Here is a 21,912-nt window from a genome sequence, read left to right on the forward strand (position 1 = left end):
ATGCAAGGCAAAAGTCGAAGACCTAAAAGAGGCAAATAGAACAATGAATGTAATAGAAGACAAAAAACGATATGGCCGCTGTAATTGTTGGAAGCCCACCCAAGCGGTCCAGTATGAGGAGACAAGAATGAACATTTACTACTTGCATATGTGCATGTTTACTGCTTCTTTAATGAATAGGTAGGGATGGACCAATATGTGACAATGGTGTGTGGAATTATCTTTCCCTTTTCTTCATTGAGTTCCCTCCTGCAATCTCAGAACCTTCCTTTATTTGCTGTCACCATTGTTTTGTTTGTGTGAGCAGTCAATTATTGAGGATGTCTTAAGCCACGGCTGTATATATTTATGTTTATTTATTTGTGGAGCGCTCATGGCTTAACTTAACCATGATTCCAGTGGTAGTTCACCCTGAAAGATACCATTTTAGGGATGGATCTTATGCTTTCATGAAAACGTCCTGGGAGGTTTTTTCAGAGGTAGGGAATGATTGTGGTGAATGATCTGTTTCATCTGGTCATGCAGGATGTTTTGGGATAAGTAAGTCATTGTTATGTGGATAGATGCAGAGCCTTCCATGCTTTTGAATGTAAGGCGTATCTTGAATGAGACCCAATGATTTTGAGAAGGCTGCTGATGATTTGGCTTTTCTTAACCCAAAGAACAACCTACACTCAAGCAGGTAAAAGCCTATATGGCATCTTAGAAGTTCAGTATTGAGTTTCTAAGTGTCCCTTCCACTGCTGTTTGGTCTTCCTTTGGCATGTAAGGTAAGTTTTATTTATAAGTTTAAATTCAAAGAATGCTGATCTGACCATTTCACCCAGCCTATGAATTAATGCTGAGGTCGGCATCACAGATGAAGCCTGGGTTGTTTAACATTTAGTACGGACTATAAAGAAAGTGGTAGTGGGCATAGTGGGGAGTTTTATTTAAGACCATAATGTGGCCCAAAAATTAGAATTTCGGTTTTTGCACAAGTAAGCTTGGGACTTTTTTGTCCCATCCAATTTTCTATGGCGTTGAACCTGTTTGATATCATCACAAATTGGTCTTTTTACACTGTGACCCCTTGGTAGATTTGCATGTCACAAGCATAGGAGTTAAAGTGGAGCTAATATTTGATCTTTGATTAGTAGGTCCATGAGTGGCTTGTCAGAAATGTTGAAAATTACAGGGAGAGGCCTGAGGTACTCCACCATCTTCATAATTGGATATGGATGAGAGATATCCTAGTTGTGCACTTTGGTTGGCTTTGGTAAAATGTGCTTGAACCACCTCAGTGCAGGAACTGAGATGTTGGCCACATGAGGTAGTCCATCTAGAAGTATGGTATGGTCTACTATATCACAGGCTAACGATAGATCAAGCATGCTTGGCATTCTGAGTGATCCTTACTCTAGTAGGTCTAGTTGCTGGCCCGACAATGAGACCAGAGGGTTTTTCTTACCATGTTGGAGGTGTAATCCTGGCTCCCATTGACTGTTTGATTCTGAGTGCAATTGGAGTTCTGTAGTTTAGAATTTCCACAGAGATTTCAAGTTCAATTGTAGCTGTGCAATGGGATGCAATTGTTGGATTCTTTGTGGTCTAACATTACATTTTTAGGAGGGTGTGACCATGAAGTATTGTAGCGCTTTGGGTAATTTCTCTCTCAGTATGCTTTTGATTAATGCAGTGATGAGTTTTCATAGGATGTCAGCCTGGGCTACAGAAATGCCTGCTGTGCAGGAATTACCCAATTGTTTGCCTAGTTTGAGACTCTTGAGGAGTGGAAGTATATCAGAGGTGGAGTGTGCTTCTAAGAATAAGAAGCTAATTACAGTAATTTCCAGTAGGTTGGGATCTTGGTGAGACAGGTCAGATCTCTTACTTCCTCGGTAATTAATGTACTCATTCTTTTGCAGTTTTTCGGTGAAGAAGGGGCTAGGCTGTTGCAGAGAAGTAATCTTTAGCCAGCAACATTGTTCTATGGTACATTTTTATGGGGTGTTTGAGATGAAGATGTCAAGCAATTCTTTTGCGTTGTACTAGGTCATTTCCAGCTTGCAGCAACTTTTTTCCGAGAACCAAGTTGTTCTTGGGGATCTGATTGTGACCCCCCTGTGGAGCTGTGCAAAATTCCACAGTGTGACATTTGCTATTTGGCAACGCTGGTAGGTGTGAGTCTGGGTCAGAACCTGAGTTTAGTTGTGCTAAATTATCTTTTGGGGAATCCTGCAATATAGCTTTATAGACCTGCAGTGACGGCCATACCGGGAGTTATGGGCCCTGAAGACCAAGTTAATGACAAGGTATGAGGGACCATAACGCCCAGTACGGCCCTCGCTGCAGGTCTATAAAGCTATTAGAACACCCTCACAAGTTGAATAAATGAGACATATTTAATTGAAGTACAAAAAATTGCAAAATGATAAATAAATGTTGCAGACATTTTTTGTACTTCAAACATGCTTCATTTTTTTATAGGGTGGTGGAAGATGCTAGGGTGGGAGGAGTATGGTTGTTCTTAAGTGGATTCAGGTGTGGGTAAGCTTGCCCCTGTTCCAATTAATTTTACTTCAGGTGTAATCCTCCCCCAAACCCCAGTCCTCCACTGCACAAATGTTAGGCAGTACCGACTCCAGACAAATATGCAATTAAATAAACTTCGACAAGCTCAACATGAACATTCATTCATTTAACAGCCAATTCATTCACTTACCTTTCTGTGCCCTCTTCCTCCATTGACATTTTTAGGCTCCACTGAACGTTCATCAGTGCCTGCACCATGTCCTCTCATTTCCTTGGTAAATATAAAGTTCTCCATGCGTTCCCTCTTGCACTGCACTGCAGCTCATGTCAGCCTCTTTTGAATTTGAAATGAAGGCAAACTGTTTCCTTTAATTTCCTTTCATTATTTCAGGTCCGTGAGCCTGACACTCGGAAAGCGTTTCCATTGCTTTCCTTGGTTTCTTCCACTTCTGTGTACCTGCATGCACACGTTGCTCTGAGAACGTGTATTTCGGAACAGAAAGTTAACTCTTTCCGTTCTGGAACTCACATGCCAAGCAACGCATCCACTTTTCTGTGGTTCCCCACACAGCTTTGTTACATCCCAAACTATGCGCTGTAATCAATCTACGGGCTATACCAAGATATATAGCCCGCATATTGACCAATCCCCATCATGGAACACTCACTAGGGTGTTCTAATATAGCTTTATAGACCTGCAGCGAGGGCCGTACCGGGTGTTATGGGCCCTGAAGACCGAGTTACTGAGTTAACGAGGTATGAGGGGCCATAACGCCCGGTACGGCCGAGCTGCAGATCTATAAAGCTATTAGCACACCCTCAGTGTTTAATTAAAGTAAAACAAATTGCACAATGCTATATAAATGTTGCAGAAATTCAGTCTTTATTTGGAAAAGGGTTGCAGGTTGGAAAGTGCAGGTTCCAAAATAAATGTTTCTATTTCATGTTTAAGTGTGTGGTGCCATAGACATTAAGGGTGCAATTGATAAATTGCCCATGTGGGACAAGACTGGGAACTCCACTTCTGCTTAAATTTGGGGTTTGGGTGGTAGGCAGGACATTGTTGCCAGATGATGTGCTTGGTAGTACATCTGGAAAAAAATGTCTGACACTTCGTTTATTTTCTGGGTCAGTGTACACTATGTATCATATGTGTTGCTTGCAGCAGGGCATACGGTACCAATTATAGTATTTGCCTTTGATGATGTGCTTGGACACTGATCTGCTAAAGTTATTGTAGTTGGTTTTTCACTGCTTTCCTTCAATGCTACATATGGTTTTTTTCTGCTTTTTGTCGGATTCTTTGTGTCCACTTTTGTGGTACAATTGGAAGTTGCAGTCTTGTCGTTTGGTTTTCCTACATTGTGCAGAAGTCCTGACAATTCCATTCTCTCACCGTACTGCGGGATAAAGTAGCTTTTAATTGAGGACTCATTTCTGTGCCAAGTTACTGACATTATTTGCTGTGTTTACAAGCATGCATTAGCTAAAGTCTGTACAGTTGTAACACGTAAATAGTGGTTTGTGTAGATGGTACTTAAATTTGCTTTCTTGCTGATTGTCTGTATCATTGAGGCGAGTGTGTTCTTGCCCAGTGGTCGAGAGTTAACCCAAATAGGGTTCAGTTGGCTTTCCACAATTGTCATCTTTTTAGGTAGGACAAGGAAACATGGGGCATTCTGGGGAAGTTTTTGTATAAACAGTTCCAATGATTTAATGGGACAGTCCTCCTCATTAGGTACTTCATACATTGCGTCTCGCAGGCTATTTCAGTTTTTCTCATTTATGGACTGGTGATTTTTAATGGTTTCATTGAATGATAATGTTGCATATTTTTGCCCTCTTTCATCTATGCAAATACGAAAAGCATCTCTTGGTAGAGTGCACTGTCCTTTCCTTCCTCGTCATGCAGAATGAAGTTGTACATCATAGCACACTTTATATTGTAGAGTTACTGGATGGTCTACTTTGAAAATTCCACTTTTCTTCAGTGTGTGCAGATCGGTCACGGTAATGCATGGCTTGTGCGTTGTATGATCTTTGCACTCACGTCTTGCTTTTTTATAATGTCAATAAAAATATTTTTGGCACTCTGGAACATTTCCCCACACTAAGTTTACATTTCATGAAAATGGCGGATTGTTCAAATATCTATTGAGGCCAGCACGCATTGAGATTAGATTTGCTGGCTGATATTCGCCACCAGATGACGTACGTACCTCTGCATAGAATTTCCATAGCAAGTTGTTTAACAATAGAAGTCCCAGTCCTTCAAAATGCAATGTCTTCTCTATCTTCTTTCATCCACTCTTCCATGGTTTCATTTCCAAAAAGGCTACATGAAATCACTGTCATTGCTGTGAAACAGCGCAGTGAAGCACACCAAAGTACCAGGTACTATGCTGCTGCCATTCAGTTGCTTGTGTGTTTTTTTTATAGCTTGGTGGAAGTTGCTAGGCTGGGAGGAGTATGCTAATAAAGTGTAATCAGGTGTGTCTATGCCTACTCCCTCCTTTAACCTTAATTCAGGTGTGCTCTTTTACTCTCCCACCCCTCACAAATGTAAGCTTCCCGTTAGTCAACAGATTCATGCAGTTACCATACATCTCAAATATATTTGCACATACATGCCACAAACAGGTGATCGCTTACATTTATCTGCCTTTCTGTAACACTGCCATATCCCTGCTCCACTACACGCTCAGAGGTGCGTGAAAAATTCATTTTCAATTCGTCCACAAACACAAAGCTTCTCTACATGTTGCACGCTCCACACTGCTGCTGTCTGCCCCTTTTCTACATATTTAAAGGCTTCAATATCTGCATTGAAACCGAAAGCGTTGTATTCCCTTTCACTTCCCTGTACTTCTCCAATGCTCCTCTTTACGTGGACACGTTGTTTTCACAACGTGCATTTCAGAATGGAAAGTTAACTCTTTCCATTCTGAAAAAAATGACATGCCGACCAACGTGTCCACTTGTGCTGCCTTCTCTGCCTGCACACAGCCCCGACTGCTCACGTAAGTGAATGTACCTCGAACTATGGGCTATATCCAATCTGCGGGCTATACCAGTGCGTATAGGCCGCAGATTGACCAATCAGCAATGCCAAACACCCACTAGGATGTTCTAATTGGCTATATGAACATTTTTGGTAGATGTGAAACAGCATGTTTTTTGTTGGCTGTTAGTGGTTCTAGGTGGTGTATGGAGCTTAATAGTGAATAGGAGAGTTCTATGGTCTGACCAGTTGACGGCTATTGAGCTGGTGAATGATTAGGTAATTGGGACTGGAACAGTAATATCTAATTCTCAAAGTGAAATTCATGCACACTGTAGCCCAGAGATCTTTGCTCAATCTGTTCCGAAGTTAAGAGAAAAATTATAATTACTCATAAATGAGTACCTGGTGGGGGCGTGACTTAGGCCTCCCAGCCAATAAGGAGGCTCAGAATGGGGGCTTTACCACACAGTACAGTCCCCAATCCTAGTCTCATCAAAGCAGGAGGCCATCATCTTTCCCCACTGGATCACAGATAAGGGAGCGCTGCCTGTGTCCCCTTCCCCATCCCCTTCTCCCACCCCTGTTTTCCACATCTACTCTCCTCTCCCACCCCTATCCTACTTACCTTGCGTAACCTGGTCCCTCTCCGTCGCGGGGAACGCTAGTGTTCCCGGAGCATCACCAAGCCGACAATGGGCGCCATGGAAAGGGAGACGAGACTACGTGCAGTTCTGATCCATAGTGTACACCTTGTTTTTTTCTTTTTTTGGAAAGTTGCGAAATGTCCAAGACGTGGTTTCACAACTTACAAAAACTTCTATTAGCCCCCCGGTATGCTCTTGCTTGTAACTGCTGCCTGAGGCATTACCTGGCCCGGTAATGCCCCCTGCTTGTTTAATATTGCTTAATTAGAACATTGGAATGGTGGCAGTTCCATTGCAGAAAATGCACTTGGAAAAGGGAAACATTGGCTGCTATAATTCCTATGTCCCAACTTTTCTCTTGTGGCTGCTTAATTTTAAACTGAACATTCTACCCACATTACATGGAATGTTCTTATAGCAGTAATGCCTCCATATCCAAACATTAACAGATGGTAATGTCGCAAGGTCCTTGTTAAACACCTTCACTTTGTTCAGAGCTTTAGCTTGTGTTGAGGGCCATTACCAGCTGGCAAGGCCCTCAGAATGCTGAATTGTTGCTTAGGTAAACCCTTTTTAAAAATTAACAAAGTCATCCAGTCACATTCCACAGATTCACTTTAGTTATTTTTACCTAAGCTTTGTTAAGTTTGTTTGCATTTGTCAGTGAGGGTATAGCCAAGATACTATACTTGCCTTTGTGAGAAAAAGTACTTCAGCCATTGAGTTTGAAACAACTAGCTTGTATTTGTTGCTGTCCTTCCCCATTGATATGATATGATAAGTTATTTATAACACGCTTAATACCCAGAGGTTTCTAAGCGCGGACACGGGGATGGAACCTGTGTTGCTCTGTGTCGTCTTGCTGCCAAGGTGAGCACATTGCCCCTGAGCTATCCTCCCGAGACAGCAGGATATGTTATGATCTTCTTGTGAGGACACAGATACCAGGATTTTGTGCTGGAAATAGCCTTTATTTTGCACTTGTTTGAGAAGGTGCGCCATCAGGTGCTAGAAGACCAAGGTGCACAGGAGCAACTGACTGAAATTCTACAGTTGTGAAACATGCCATCTAAGGTCACAAACACTCTGAGTGGTTTAATGTTTGACCAGAGTTTAGAGGAGCAGCCACATTTCTCTGCAGGAAGTCCCGCCCCCCTCCCACCTGTCTGTTGGAGGCCTGAGATTGTGCCATACTTGACACCAGCAGTTGTGACCATTCCGCAGAGAATATTTGAAAGAATGTATCCACTAAGAAAATCCTATCAGATGTACTACCGCAGAGATGACAATCTCATGGAGGAAATTCATGAAGGAACATGAAAATGAGCTGGTGACATCACAAGAAGCAAGTGTGACACACAGAGAAGATTGGCTGAAGAAGAAGATGTATGGCCCTTATAGAAACTGAGGACGAAATAAAGAATTGAGTAAACGTTCATATTTGAAAAGAAGATTGCACGTGTGAAGAGCACTGCAGAAAATGCAAGTCTTTCAATAAATGTACAGATGCTGTAATGGAAGTAGAACAAGTAATCTTAGAAGCTGGCTATGACTAGTGAATAGACTGCAGGCGAAGCTGCCATTTTATAGAAAATTGACATCAGTGTCATAACTTTAGTAAGCTTAAACCCATGGAGAAAAGAGCCGAAAGTTGTGTCGCAGCAAAGAGATCACGGATGCGCCTGGAAGGGCAGTCTGGCCTGGTGTCAATGCTGAAGCATCCAAGACTGGTTATCTATTTGTGAAGGCAGTGAACATGAGATGCTGAATCATTCCTTGTTAAGGTGCAAAGAAAGAACACCATGGGTGCCAAGTTTTATTAATTTAAAACAATTAAATGCTGAAAAATAGACCAGATCATGGTCTCCTGTCACGTGAGCCAAGGATGGAAATAGAACCGGGCAAGGATTTCCAGAATAATGATGGTGCATGCTCGGACTTCCTTATATTCCCAGAGGCAAGAGATCTTTTTAAGGCCAAGTTCAAAGACAATCTTCATGGCAGAAGGCATGGGTGATGAGAGATGTTGGGCTAATTGGGTGGGGAGGTACAGTCAAGTTCACTGCCTGGCACCTGGAGTATGAGCGTACGTGCTATTAGTGAGCTGAATGTTGCAGACTGGCACGAGCGTGTCAACCAATTGTAGAGAGATGTATAAATGAAGGGCCTTATAGTTGAGAGCCAATGATGTACTGTGTACTTAACAATGATGAAGTTGACTGGCACAAGATGTCCACCTGAGAGTAGATGTCCAATCACAACCCAACCCCTTCATGGAAAGTATACTTAGATGTTCCGTTTGAGTGTATCACAACGCCCCATAGGTTTCTAAAATTTGCTACATAGTATGATGTCACGTATGATACATTTTTAATATATAACTGTGATTTTTGTGCATGATGCGTTGAGAGCTTGTGGGATATCCGTTGATGTCTGTTGCAAATCTGTGTTTTGACAATGGATATTAAAACAGAAACATTTGCCATCTTCCTTTGTTGGTTCCATTATTTGTTGTAAGAGTTATTCTGCTTCACATCTACTGCATGACACGCTACCCAACAGGCTTTATGTTCATGTGATAGCAGTGTTGGATGGTTCAAAGATCCAAACAAGTTCAGATCCAGAGTTTCAGACGATCGGGCATCCTCTGCCATTAAGCGGGAAGATCGCGGGTTTCCTTTGGAGAGCTTACAAATTGAAATTTTGCAGGAAGAACCGAGACGGTGGGCAGGTCCCGCTATGACGAAATCCCTGTCCGATTTCCACGGGCGCTCAGTGGATGGAAGGTGAAGTATTCCGTTGGAGGAGGAGACGATACCGAAGGCCTTGAGTCGATTAATTAATGAATGGTGAGTAGACCTTGGGGAATGGCAAATCAAGGGCATGGGGTTGTAGTAAAATTTGAGTAACTATTGAGTAAATATTGTGTGAAGATAGAGATAGCGCCAGAGAGGGCTTGATCAAGGGAGCTTCAGAAGGAGACATTTCAAACTCCAGTCGGAGTAGAGTTAAATATATAATTTGCAAATAGGTTTACATAAGGTGATGTCTCAAATCCTGTAACAGGGTATAAGTAAAGGCGAAGAAAGGAAAAAGTGTGAATGCAGTGTTTATATTATGTGTAAATGTTGACTAGTCTGTACATTGTGTGTTGAGTAAAGGTCTTGAAGGGTGATAAAAGTTGTGAAGGAATTGAGACGAAGTCAAAGAGCTGTAGTGACTATCTAGTGAAGTGGTTGGTACCAATCCAGAGGTAGACATAGCAAATTGAAAAAGTAGTGGCTACAGTGGTGATAGTTGGTGTGCGCTCATATTTCTTGTTTTAAGAGTATTGAAAAAGTGGTGAGAGTATTTTATAAAGTCTGGTAAGTATTGACAGTCGAGTGAGACTTGTCACAATTGGAGACACTCCTCTGATGTACCTATGCAAGACACTGCCAACGCACATGCCCCAGCTCAAACAGTATAGTGTGGAATGGGTTAACGGCATGGCAGATAAGATGTTTGTGCCTTGGCCACAAGGGGATCACTGTCAAAAGCGGTACTGCAACACATGACCACATACTTGCATGCTGAGTACACGGGGAAGAAATTAGAGAAAAGACTAGCTATCCTAGAGCTCTGGAAAATGTACCAGGAAGAAAGGGAAGATCCTCCACCTGAGGAGTGGATGCTTAGTCAGTGTAAGGAGGAAGGTTTTGAGCCTTCAGCTCCCCTCTCCTCGTCTGAAGTGAAAGGCGCTAGTGTGGAGGAAGTAGGGTTGTATTCTTCAAAGGAACTGAAAGCGGCGACAGGGTATATTAACCTGATATATGAACCACCCGGTTATAGCAGCGAAGATAACCCTGAGCAGGATAAGAGAAAAGGAGAGATCTTTAAGATCATGCAAGACAAAGACGAGAAGAGTGAGCGATCAAATGCATCGACAGAAATAGAAAGGGAAATTAGGAGATGGAAAGGAGAGAAGGATGAAGCTGACTAGGTAACGCTTGTGCAGAACGAATGGATGGGAGGACAGATATTACTCAGCCTAGATGGGAAAAGCATTGAGGAAGTCAGGCAAAGAGAAGACAAGGATGAACAGGATAGAAAAGACCGGGAACAAGAAAAGAGATTGAAGGAAGACGAACATAAAAAAAGAGCCGGGAGCGACGAGAACAGATGTATCAGGAGAAGCAAGAGAAAATGGAGGAGTTGGCAGAACAGCAAAGAAAGTATGACAATAGGCAGAGAGCAATAGAAGAAGGGATAAAAGAGAAAGGAAGAGTGGAGGAGGAATTGCAGAAATTAAGGGACAAAACAATACAGAGGAGAAGAGAGGAGGAACAAAGGAGGACAGGAGTAAGGAGACAAGAGCAAAGACAAGAGGAAGAAAGAATTAATGGGAATTGGATGAGGAACTGGAATGAAGAAGGATACAGTGGGATCTTGATGTTATCATTATTCATAAGGAGCCAGTAGGGTGAAGCCCAGCAATACGATGGGATAGACCAGAAGAGTTCCTTTCCGATAAAGCAAGAAAAGTCAGGGGCATCTACATTAGTATTGGAAGAAGAACATTTTGATATAGGAAGCATCGGAGATAGGATCGATAAGGCCTATCAAGAATTAAAGGGAAGTAGCAACTATGAAAGTTGAGGGAGGAGCGAGCAATCCCCAGTATTCCAATCACGGATTGAAGAAGAAAATCCATTCAGTCTCGAGCACAGAGCCTTGTCTTTAAGCAGACTGAACTTACACAAGGGTGAAGGGGATGATCTCACACTTCTTGTGGACAAGACATGTCTGACGAGGAAAGAGAATCTTTTTTTGCCGCAGAGGGAGGAAGGGCATGCACCCCTCAGGGAAGCCTTCAGATAGTCCAAGAAGTAAGATGGTCGGATCTGGAATTACCTAAGGATAAGACGCCAGATCCCATAGAATATCCAGAGCACCCCCGAGGACGATCATATAGTGAGAAGGGAGAATCACCACCATATGTGATTAGATTAAGACCGCTGCATCAAGAAAACCGACACAGATGATTGTCCCTATCATGGATATGCTGATGATGGGAGCTGACTGCGGGTTGGGGTTCACGCAGTTTCCCTTTTTGGAAAAAGGGGGAGCAAGTCTACAATATATTCCATGGCTGCAGATGGATAAGGACAATTTAAGGTGCAAGCTCCCGAGCTTAACTTTGGGCGCTGGGAAATGGATATACCAGTTAGAAAAAATGTCAGTAGGAAACATTTTGGCCATAGGAGATATAAAGGGTCTCCTGGCAGCTATTCTTGGAGAAAGGGCTGATGACATATGGAGGAGAGCAGGGTATTCAAGTGTGACAGCACAAAACACAGCGCATGATGGAGCACTGTTTAATAATTGCAGAGCAGATGTGTGGAGGGCTCTTAGGGTACATTATTCCGATACATCAGAAAGGGGTACAATCATCACAGGTAAAACCCAGGAAAATGAAGACCCTATTACTTACATTCAGGATATTCAAGAGCGATGACAACTCGAAACACGCAAGCCATGGGTAATAATAGTGGCATTATTTTACCACATTTTATGTCAGGAGTAGCCAGTACACAGGCAAATGAAGAAACACGTGGAATGGAAGCAAAACCATGGGCTGAGATACAACTGACAATAGTGCATCACTGTTGGTTGTTGCAAGAGGAAAATAAGAAGAAAGATGAAAATAGGGAAATGGAGGAAGCCAAGTCAGTTCAGAAAAAAATATCCAAATTTTCCATGGAATGGGCGGTATTGAAAAGCAGTAAAGAACTGGGAATGCATGAAACAATGGGTACATCACAAGCGAATAATCAGTGCCCGATGGACCAAGGAGGGTATTGGTTTGGACCACGTGGTAGAGGTGTAGGCTATAGAGGAAGGGGTGGATTCCATAATAATCAAGGTGCATTTCAGAATGCACAGAATCAAAATCAGAATTTGCAGGGAAGATTTAACCAAGGGGGACTAGTTAAGCGGGCTCCCCCTGTATGTTGGATCACCATCCTCTCCACTCACTGGTTCAATATCATCGACTCATGTCTCTAACATGGTACTATCCACTTCTACAATCAAAACTGCACAAATCTTTCTACTCCTCAGCCCCACAATCTCTGAAAAACGACTTCCTCATTACTATCATGCTGTACCATGCCAGTATCATGGAACACTTTGTCACTACCCAACTGCAACAACACATCACCACAAACAACCTCCCCAACCACGACCAGTATGGATTTTGACCCGGACGCAGCACTGAGTCTGCTAGACTTCATGCCTTCAATGACTCCACAACTTCCCAGACAAAGCACATGCAGCGCTACTAGTACTCCTCAATCTCTCTGCAGCCTTTGACACTATTGACCACAACATTCTACTCAACATCTAAGCTCACAGAACAAATCTCTTTGGCACGGTCCTCAAATGGTTCACCCCCTTCCTCACTGAGAGAACATCCTTTTTCGATCAGACTGCATCCCGGGTCAGTACAGGGTCCAGCAAGTCTCCTCCCTGCCTCCACTCCTCATCAACCTATATGTAGATTATCTGGAACAGACCCTTAGCAAGCACAAGGTCTATTTCCACCAATACACAGATGACACATAAATATACTGCCAAATGTCATCCCCTTCACAACTCCACATCCCCAAAAGCTGTTTCTCCACCATCAGCAACTGAATGGCCACCCACTTCCACAAGCTCAATCCTTCCAAAATGGAATAACTCCTCATCTGCTCCCCCAGATACAAACCCAACCTCATCCTCTGGATCCAAGAATTTGCCATGGACAACCCACACATATAACTTTCCACACTTGTCAAATGTGTTGACTTCACTATTGACCCCCCACCTTTCCTTCACGCACCACGTAGCTGCTATCACCAGAACATGCAATCTACAACTACACCACCTTCAAATGATCAGACACAGTGTCCCCCCAGGCAACTTCTGCATTGCTGTCCAAGCACTGGTTCTCTCCAAGAAGGACTATGTCAATGCTCTCCTATCTTAACTTCACATCAAACTCAAATCCATCACACACATAAAACACAAGACAAGTGAGTCAGCATTTTGTACACATTCCACTCTACAAACTACTCTACAAACTAACATGCACACCAAAACAAGCATTTACCCACTTTGCACCCAGGGCATGCACCACCCTAACTCTTAGCATCTGCACTGCACTCTCCTTCAACACTTTCAGAAAGAGACTCAAAACATACCTGTTTCCCCCACACATAACAGTGGTCTCCACCAATGCCCACTTGTCTATCCTAATCTTCCTATACTAGCCTGAAAACATTGTGTAACTTCTGCTTCAACTCTCACCTGTTCAACCTTTGAACCATGCAAGGCACCCCAAGAGTCTCTGGTTAGTGCTAGCACTGAACATACATTCAAATACTTCCTTGTTTCATGCAATGCTTCTGACATCCTAACTTGAGTTATTGATGATGGCAAGCTTTATGTGAAGCATGATCTGCCACTTGTAGACCCTTCAGGAGATCAGTGTCAAAAGATCAGATCAGGTCTTGGATATTACTGCGTTTAGACGTGAACCAGCAGTAATGGTACACTTGCTAGTCTATCCCATGGGTTGAAGCACTGCATGGGTCATTGTCAGGTAAGCACAAATTCTATCAGGCAAATGCCTTCCTGTTTGAAGGGTTGCCTTGCTTCAGCATGAGTGTAGTGCTTATTATGCAGCCTTTAAGCAGATGGTGGCAAGTGAGTTGTGTTTATATTGGGTCTGCATATATAGGGTACTCTTGTATTGAGGCTGCCCAATATCAAACAGAATGCTGAAAAGACCTGGAGTAACCTTGAAGTTTGCACCCTGCGTAGGTTGCTTGGATTTATCCCAAGAAAAGAGTCATGTTACATTTTTCAATGAATTTGTAATGTTTGATTGCCTCTTCAATTAGAGTTTGAATGTTTCTTCACATTTCATATACCAATGATTCACTTCAGTTGCAATTTATAATTGGATATTTCATCACAATCCCTTCATTTGATATTGATGCGTATCTCCCTCGACAACTGTTTCTCCATGAATAGCTAATGGTTCATAAGGAGGGTTTACAATTAGCGTGTCTAAATATGTAAACAAAAACATTGAAATTAAGTGTTGTGTTGCCCTTTCAAATAATCAAAACAAATTCATGCTGGTTGGTATATGCAATCTAGATAACAATCTTAATGTGCTGCATTTACTCACTTGTTCTCTCTCTGTATTAATGGGTGTATGGACTTTTGGTGCACGGCATCTATGAATGATTGCTGCACCGCTCGTGATGGCAGGGTGGTACCTGTCAATACAAAAGTCACGTGCTTCTTATTTCTGGTTGCAATGCATATTGGTGCACGTGGTCTATTGCTGGCATTAAAAATGCCTGTGCTTACCTTGTTATCTTGAGTAGATGATGATAGCTCATTTCGGTTGCACAGCTAAATCGAAACTGGCATGTTATCCGCCGTGGACTTTACTTTAATGATGGCCGCTTTTTAAAGTCGGCACGATGACATGGCCACGCTTAGCATCACGTTACCACCTCATTGCGCCCTCCGGCATCTTGCATTGGTTTAGTTTTACTTCACGAGAGAAATTGCTCTCTTGTAACGTGCGCTAACAGAAATTACAGTGGTCACATCCGTTATTTATACAACTGTCGATGATGTGTGTGCGATGCACAAGAATAATAAATGCAGCTTATGGTGTGATTTAACATGTGAAATACCAACCAGTTATTATTTAAATCATAATGTTTGCTCCATGTGCAAGGCTGTACTAGCACACATTTAGACCAATGGTGTACTTACATCAAAGAATAATTCTTCCAAAAGAACATGAGTAATTTGTTCGCTCCGGTTGCCCCAGAGCTAACCCGTTTGCCCATTCCAAATTCATTAACAATCTTTAAAAATGCTATTAGAGTGTCTGAGTGATATTGAATATCTGATGGCTAGACTTTATAGAAAGTGGCTAATTTCAGTGTTCAAATTTAACCCCGTGTAGCAACAGTCCACCATACAAATCCAAGTTGATTCTCTCCTGATTGCCTCCTCTCAGTGGCATACTAACTCTTTCCAAACCAAAATATTGTATATTGTCAATCCTTTCCTGTGCATGTTCTTGATGAAAATGATATGCCAATGGATACTTTATATCTTTGTTTTTAATTGACCTTATGTGTTCTGCTATCCTGTTCTTCAGTGGATGAATTGTACTACCAATGTACAGTGTCAAGCATGTGCATCTTATGCACTAAATCACAAACCCTGTGTTGCAATCGTTTCATTCTTTTATCTGATATTTTTGTCCATTGGGCAATGATATTGTTGTTTTCCCATTTTCTGAAAATGACCATTGTATGCATTTGCCACATTTTGAAGTCCCTCTCGGATTGGTTGGATTATAGTTTGGGTATTCCTCTGTTAGGTGTTTTGCCCTAAAAATGAGATGTGCAAAGTAGTTTTTTCAAGTGTTTAGCTTTCTGGTATCTTATACACTGTATTTCATTCAGGTGTTGAGTTAGATATTCATCTAGTTTTCGGATCGACCAGTGTTTTGACACTATTTTTCTGAGAAAATGTGATTCAGAGCTATGGGTTGTGATGAACCTAATTATTGGTTTTTCAACATTTGGTTTGGGTTGAACTTTATTTTGGAGTAGTTATGTCCTACCCCTGTGCATAGTTGTTGCATATGCTTGCTGAGGTTTCCTGGTGTCATAGCCACTTGCTTGACATTTTTTTGTGCAATTTCGTTTAATGCTAACAAATTTTCCTTAGGGAATGTTGTTCATGTTATGTTATATTATGTTACTTGGCATTTGTATAGCACCTTATGTATCATTGGTATGATCTCAAAGCACTGGTAGGTTGAACGCCCTCGGGAACCGCAGTTCAAGTCAGTCGAGACAGAGAGAGTTGTAAAGTGTGTCGGCGCACCGGGCATGTGCAGCTTGTGTGGTTGTTGCATGATAGCTGCTTCTTAGCGGTAGGTGTGGTGCTGAGGTGATCAGTTGAATGGGTTCATTCTGGAGAGTGGACACCCAGACTGAGCTCTGGCTGCATTAGGTCTGAGGAGACACCTAAGCTAGACGGTATGTGCTCAGCTAGCTGTGTTTTATTAGGATGATGGTTAGTTGGATGAGTCATGTTAGTATGAGAACAGCTATACCGAATGTGTCATAGTACAGCTGTGTTCTAGTTGAATGGTGGTGTATAGGAGAGAGTAAGCCTAGAAGTGTGATATTGTGGTAATCAGTAAAGTGTGTGCGACCAGACACACTCAATGATGTTGGAATACCTTCTAAAATCAATTTTAACACAGTGACGCTAGTGGGGCACGCTCAATGATGTAGGGAATACCTTCTTAATTCGTCTGACACAGTGGCGCTATTAAAGCACACCTTCTAATTCAACTTTAACACAGTGATGCTATTAGGGCACAATCAATGATGTTGGGAATACCATCTTAATTCAACTCTAACACAGTGACGTTATTAGGGCACACTCACTGATGTTGGGAATACCTTCTAGATTCAACATTAACACAATGACGCTATTAGGGCACCCTTTCTAAGTTCAACTTTAACACAGTGGCGCTATTTAGGGCACACTTTCTAAATTCAACTTTAACACAGTGATGCTCTTAGGGCATACTCAATGCTATTGGAGATACCTTTTATTTTTTATTTTTTTATTTGATATGGCTGAATTCAATCAACCTTTCAAAAATACATACAAAACTTATCACAATACATAAAACATTTCTTAAAAATAGATTACATTAATTCATCATAACAGAAAGTTCATTTAGCAATAACAATCAACTCACACCAATACTCTCGACATCATCGCCACAGTGCAACAAAATTAGTAAAAAGATACACCATCAAATACGTGTGTTGTAATCCAAAATAAGTACAATAAAATAATCGATTAGGTTATTGCCTGTCTTTAGCATTATGGTTCTTACATCCTGCCATTTGATTAAGATGTTAATTTCACATTTTCTTCAAATTTTAAGCTGAGTAAAAAATTAACAGCTGCAATTTGAATTGACATGTTGTTGCACCGCAACAAGACCACCCAACATTTAGTTTGAGATATATTCCCCAAGTATTCGCAATGTCTTGTGAAAGAAATTTCTCTTTGGGATCTTAACATTGGACACAGTGATCAAATGAGTGCGAGTCTCAGGAATAGTATCATCATTGCAAAAACGACATAAATTTTGATCTGCACTCACAATCCTGCGCCTTGCTTTTATATCAGTTGTGACCCACAAATTAAAGCGGAGTCAAAGTATGCCATTACAGTATTTAGGCGAAGGACACCGTGTCAAGTATGGTGGCAAAATGCCCACCTTTTTCGGTGGAAATCGGACTGTGTCACCATCACGAAAAGTCAGACAATGGTCGCAGGTGTTGATCCAATCATTTTGTTGTATCTTTAGTTTTGCTTTGTCTGGATTGGACAACAACAGCTTAATAGTTATATCAGCCTTGACTAGGATATGATAGACTTTGTCCAACCAATTATTTACGAACACGTGTTTGGCTGTAAACAAGTACTGTGCAAGACTTTTTAACAGAACATCGTGCTTTGTAGTCAACAGACATTTTCTAAATAAGGAACACAGACGCCAGCTGTAATGCGCCTGGAGTGAGAGCAAACCCAGCTCATATATCATCCAGGCCATCGGCATGCATTGGGGCAAGTGTAAAACTGAGCGCCAGAATTTAGCTTCCCACTGATTGAATTTGAAAGGGGACTCAGTCGGCATAGATTCCAAACAATATAGTAGTATTGGAACAATGTTTTTGGTCCAGAAATGCCACGCAGGCAGGATTGAAAATTTACCATATTTATACATGATGATGCGGGCTTGAGATATGGCTGGGATTAGCTTCGTCTCCACTCGCTCCAACTGACCCTGCGCTCTCAACTTCCCTTCAAAGACCATTCCCAAATAGCAGTAATTCGGTACTACCCCAATGGGTGTAGAGCCAATGGTCCAAACAAACGCTAGAGGCCACTTGCGTCTAGGTGAATATTGTACAATTTGAGTTTTGGTTGGATTAATTGATAATTCATTTAAATGTACATATTCTTGAACGCATTAAGTAAACGTTGTAGCCCAACCTGTGTCCTGGAAATTAGGACCAAGTTGTCGGCAAACATGAGTGATTGAATCTGGTGATTATTCAAATTGGGGGAGTCAGAGATGACCTTTGACAAAGAAACTTTGACATCATGTATGTAATAATTGAAGACAGCCGATGCTAGCAAGCATCGTTGCTTTAATATCCGAAATGTGGGAATCTTTTCGGAGAGAAGTCCGTCCAAGGTGATTCGAATGCAGACGGATGTTGCGAAATGTAAGGAATGAATTATGTCATATAGGGTGGTAGGACAATGATCTCTTTTTAACTTGTTCATTAGTAAAAGGCGACTGACCGAGTCAAACGCTGCGTTTAAATCAATAAACGCAAAAAATACCTGCTGCTTGATCTCCTGACATTGCGCCTTAATGGCATTGAGGGTCAATAGGTTTATATTTGTTCCCATTCCAGCCATAAACCCAGTCTGATTAGAGTCGCGATGGTTGCAAGTCCCTGTCCAGGTTTTAAATTCATGAAACACCAGCCTTGTAAAGATCTTCCCTGGAGCGTCCAAAAGTGCTATGGGACGGTAGTTTGCAGGGACAGTACGGTCACCTTTTTTAAATATGGGGACGATTATGGAGGTATTCCATGACAGCGTTATGTTACGTGTAAGTAATATGTCCTTGAAGATTCGTGATAGTATATGGGCCCATATCTGTGGGTTTGTTTTGAACATCTGATTAGATAGCCCATCTGGACCTTCTGCTCTCGAGGAGCTAATCTTCTGTATGATTGTGTAGATGGTGTCATAGGAAGCTTCCAACAGCCAGGTCGATGTTGAGACCGGTTCGTAGGAGCAAGCAGCATACTGTGGGTCAGCATATAAAGTTGTGAAATGACTAACCCACGCTTGTTCAGGCACTCCATTTAATTGGGCATCTGCTTGCTGATGACAAGTATGATTATTTAAAAGAAAACACATTCCCGAAGAGTTTTTATTACGCATTGCGAGAGCCATGGCTTCGCTGTCTTGCTGGTATAGAATTGACCTCCGACTACGCAACCAGTTTTTATATTTACATTTAGCAGATTGTAATTCTTTCCATTTGGTTACTGACAGTGAGGCTAAGATTTATCTTTTGATCATCCTGAATTCAGCTCTTTTTTGTCGGATGTTAGAATCAAAAGCATGTGGATGTCTTACGATGTTACGCTGAGGAATCGTGACTGTTTGAGCAAAAGAGTGTAGCAAATCAGTATACTGATTTTTGTGTACTATTTCCGAGTTATCAACAACCAAGTGCTCAAACCGGTTGAATGTCCTCGGGTTCCATCTCAGTCGTGAGCGTGAACTATTGACTCCTAATTTGCCATGATAGTAGTCCTTGCTTTGTTTTGCCATCGGGTGCAATTCAAGCTGGAGGATCAGCAGACTATGGTCGCTCTTTGACTGGTCTTTAATGGTTAAAGAACTAATCATTTGAAACAATTTATAATCGACATGAATGTAGTCGATTATGCTAGTGGATAAGCAGCGATGCCATGTATAGTGTGCTGGGACGTCACCCTGGACTGAACCATTCACCATGTGGTAGTTACAATCATGCAGGAGTGACATCCATTTACGGACTGCTTGGCTTTGAGGCTTATCCTTCAAACAGTCCAAATTTAGGTCTCCCAATATGATGGTGTGTGTTATCATATTGTCTAATGAGATATAATAAAGCATGTCGAGAAGACCAGCAAAAAAAGTTTCATCAGATACTAGCAACATTTCGGTATATATTGATCACAGCAAAGACTTTCTCCCCATTAGTAATTTTAACTAACTGTATATGTGCTCCCACGGAGGCCCATGGTACAATTGAAAAACCCGCTATGATATTTACAGCAACAAGAAGGCCTGATGACGGTCTGCCTCCAGTGGGCACCGCTGGAATGAGTGCCAATTCGTAATTGTTCCATAATGGTGGTTTAGTTAGCCATGTCTCTTTTAGCGCTATGATATGGTACGGTTTAGGCATATCTTTAAATGAGGTGGTTAGATGGCTATAGCCCCGAGAATTCCAGCTGACAACACTCAATTTTGTTGGAATATTACATTGTAATGGTTATTTCAACCTTAACACAGTGACGCTATTAGGCACACTTTCTAAATTCAACTTTACCACAGTGACGCTATTAGTGCACACTTTCTAAGTTCAACTTTAACACAGTGATGCTATTAGGGCATACTCAATGCTGTTGGGGATACCTTCTAATTTCAACCTTAACACAGTGACGCAATTAGGCACTCTTTCTAAGTTCAACCTAACACAGTGACGCTATTAGGCACACTTTCTAAGTTCAACTTTAACACAGTGACGCTATTTGGCACACTTTCTAAATTCAACTTTACCACAGTGACGCTATTAGGCACACTTTCTAAATTCAACTTTAATACAGTGATGCTATTAGGGCATAATCAATGCTGTTGGGGATACCTTCTAATTTCAACTTTAACACAGTGACCCTATTAGGCACACTTTCTAAGTTCAACTTTAACACATTGACACTATTAGGCACACTTTCTAAATTCAACTTTAATACAGTGATGCTATTAGGGCATAATCAATGCTGTTGGGGATACCTTCTAATTTCAACTTTAACACAGTGACCCTATTAGGCACACTTTCTAAGTTCAACTTTAACACAGTGACACTATTAGGGACACTTTCTAAATTCAACTTTAACACAGTGATGCTATTAGGGCATACCCAATGCTGTTGGGGATACCTTCTAATTTCAACCATAACAAAGTGATGCTATTAGGCACACTTTCTAAGTTAAACTTTAACACAGTGACGCTATTAGGGACACTTTCTAAATTCAACTTTACCACAGTGACGCTATTAGGCACACTTTCTAAATTCAATTTAACACAGTGGTGCTATTAGGGCATACTGAATGCTGCTGGGGATACCTTCTAATTTCAACCTTAACAGAGTGATGCTATTAGGGACACTTTCTAAATTCAACTTTAACACAGTGACGCTATTAGGGACACTTTCTAAATTCAGCTTTACCACAGTGACGCTATTAGGCACACTTTCTAAATTCAACTTTAAACGCTATTAGAAACACATTCTAAATTCAACTTTAAACGCTATCAGGCACGCTCAATGATGTTGGGAGCCCAGTGTAGTTGCAAGGTTCAACACAGTGATGCTTTTAGGGTAGGAATAATCGTTTGGCCTTAATATGTCGATGTATGATGTATCACAGTAAAACTTTACATGCGTAAGAGTGGTAGGGCTTTCTGGTGTGAAGTAATTGCTTCACTCCTCACCCTTGCCACACTTACTTTTTGGTTTGTGCTGGTAAACGGCAGGCTACTGGCTTCTTGCTTCTCTTGCGGATACCTGCAGATACAATCTGGAGCCGTCTATGTAGGAGCCGTCATTTGCCTCAGGGTCCTTAGCCAAAGGGGGCTGCACGGGCAGAGGGCTGCACTTGGAAAGTCAGATATGACCAGAGGTCTGGCCAATCAGGGGCCGGGGGCAGGCTGATGAGGGGAAACAGGAAGGGGAAAACACACAGGGACATGGAGCTGCAGCAGGGGTCAGGGGCTCCAAAATACGATTTTAACAC

This window comes from Ambystoma mexicanum, chromosome 3p (genome assembly GCF_040938575.1).
Source record: "Ambystoma mexicanum isolate Mex_15411 chromosome 3p, UKY_AmexF1_1, whole genome shotgun sequence".
Lineage (NCBI taxonomy): Eukaryota > Metazoa > Chordata > Amphibia > Caudata > Ambystomatidae > Ambystoma > Ambystoma mexicanum.